Here is a 2,500-nt window from a genome sequence, read left to right on the forward strand (position 1 = left end):
TCGTACGATATTTGGCGACGCAAAAATGAGCGATTTCCCAGCTCGAGAGAATTCGGCGCGAGAGAAACGATGCCCCGTAACGCACATGAGAGCAATCCGGGCCAATTTCTCCCGTTTGATGGGGTCTATGTGTAAAAATTTTGACTTTTTTGAGTGCACGTGCAAATCTGCTGAAAAAGCCTGTGGAAGTTTCACGGCGTTCGTACGATATTTGGCGACGCAAAAATGAGCGATTTCCCAGCTCGATGGAATTCGGCGCGAGAGAAACGATGCCCCGTAACGCACATGAGAGCAATCCGGGCCAATTTCTCCCGTTTGATGGGGTCTATGTGTAAAAATTTTGACTTTTTTGAGTGCAGGTGCAAATCTGCTGAAAAAGCCTGTGGAAGTTTCACGGCGTTCGTACGATATTTGGCGACGCAAAAATGAGCGATTTCCCAGCTCGAGAGAATTCGGCGCGAGAGAAACGATGCCCCGTAACGCACATGAGAGCAATCCGGGCCAATTTCTCCCGTTTGATGGGGTCTATGTGTAAAAATTTTGACTTTTTTGAGTGCAGGTGCAAATCTGCTGGAAAAGCCTGTGGAAGTTTCACGGCGTTCGTACGATATTTGGCGACGCAAAAATGAGCGATTTCCCAGCTCGATGGAATTCGGAGCGAGAGAAACGATGCCCCGTAACGCACATGAGAGCAATCCCGGCCAATTTCTCCCGTTTGATGGGGTCTATGTGTACAAATTTTGACTTTTTTGAGTGCACGTGCCAATCTGCTGGAAAAGCCTGTGGAAGTTTCACGGCGTTCGTACGATATTTGGCGACGCAAAAATGAGCGATTTCCCAGCTCGATGGAATTCGGCGCGAGAGAAACGATGCCCCGTAACGCACATGAGAGCAATCCCGGCCAATTTCTCCCGTTTGATGGGGTCTATGTGTAAAAATTTTGACTTTTTTGAGTGCACGTGCAAATCTGCTGAAAAAGCCTGTGGAAGTTTCACGGCGTTCGTACGATATTTGGCGACGCAAAAATGAGCGATTTCCCAGCTCGATGGAATTCGGAGCGAGAGAAACGATGCCCCGTAACGCACATGAGAGCAATCCCGGCCAATTTCTCCCGTTTGATGGGGTCTATGTGTAAAAATTTTGACTTTTTTGAGTGCACGTGCAAATCTGCTGAAAAAGCCTGTGGAAGTTTCACGGCGTTCGTACGATATTTGGCGACGCAAAAATGAGCGATTTCCCAGCTCGAGAGAATTCGGCGCGAGAGAAACGATGCCCCGTAACGCACATGAGAGCAATCCGGGCCAATTTCTCCCGTTTGATGGGGTCTATGTGTAAAAATTTTGACTTTTTTGAGTGCACGTGCAAATCTGCTGGAAAAGCCTGTGGAAGTTTCACGGCGTTCGTACGATATTTGGCGACGCAAAAATGAGCGATTTCCCAGCTCGATGGAATTCGGCGCGACAGAAACGATGCCCCGTAACGCACATGAGAGCAATCCGGGCCAATTTCTCCCGTTTGATGGGGTCTATGTGTAAAAATTTTGACTTTTTTGAGTGCAGGTGCAAATCTGCTGAAAAAGCCTGTGGAAGTTTCACGGCGTTCGTACGATATTTGGCGACGCAAAAATGAGCGATTTCCCAGCTCGAGAGAATTCGGCGCGAGAGAAACGATGCCCCGTAACGCACATGAGAGCAATCCGGGCCAATTTCTCCCGTTTGATGGGGTCTATGTGTACAAATTTTGACTTTTTTGAGTGCACGTGCAAATCTGCTGAAAAAGCCTGTGGAAGTTTCACGGCGTTCGTACGATATTTGGCGACGCAAAAATGAGCGATTTCCCAGCTCGAGAGAATTCGGCGCGAGAGAAACGATGCCCCGTAACGCACATGAGAGCAATCCCGGCCAATTTCTCCCGTTTGATGGGGTCTATGTGTAAAAATTTTGACTTTTTTGAGTGCAGGTGCAAATCTGCTGGAAAAGCCTGTGGAAGTTTCATCCGACGAAAAAAGCACGTTCTCGAGAAAGCAGGAGAGCTAAGTCATTCACAAATTAGCTGGATTTGGCTTGTGGTTCGTTTCCCAAGTAACAGAGCGGCATCAACCTTTAAGTGCACGCCAGTACATCCCCGTGGGATACAGGGGGTCTCGGCGGACTTTGCTCGGGGGAAAAACGTCGAGGTGAGCCGCCTGGCCATGCTGTTCATGGGTCTCTCCTTTTTAAGTTTCGCCTGCCAATTTATTTTCTCTAGCGGTTTTATACACTAACACTCGATGTTTTGGGAAAGGAATACAATTGTTCAAAAAACGTCTTCGCAATTCATGTCGTTAGATTGCTAATGAAAATTCGTAAAAAAACGTACACGCCATACATGTTCTTTGCTTCCCTCTCGATACAAGTGAAGGGGAAAAACAGCCTTAACGGTTGCTAAAAAAATCGCCCTTTACATATACATGGGTCGTCTTCCCCTCTCGACAACGGAGACAAGTAACCCACGCCAGGCA

Source organism: Lampetra fluviatilis, chromosome 4 (genome assembly GCF_964198595.1).
Source record: "Lampetra fluviatilis chromosome 4, kcLamFluv1.1, whole genome shotgun sequence".
In the NCBI taxonomy this organism is placed as follows: domain Eukaryota; kingdom Metazoa; phylum Chordata; class Hyperoartia; order Petromyzontiformes; family Petromyzontidae; genus Lampetra; species Lampetra fluviatilis.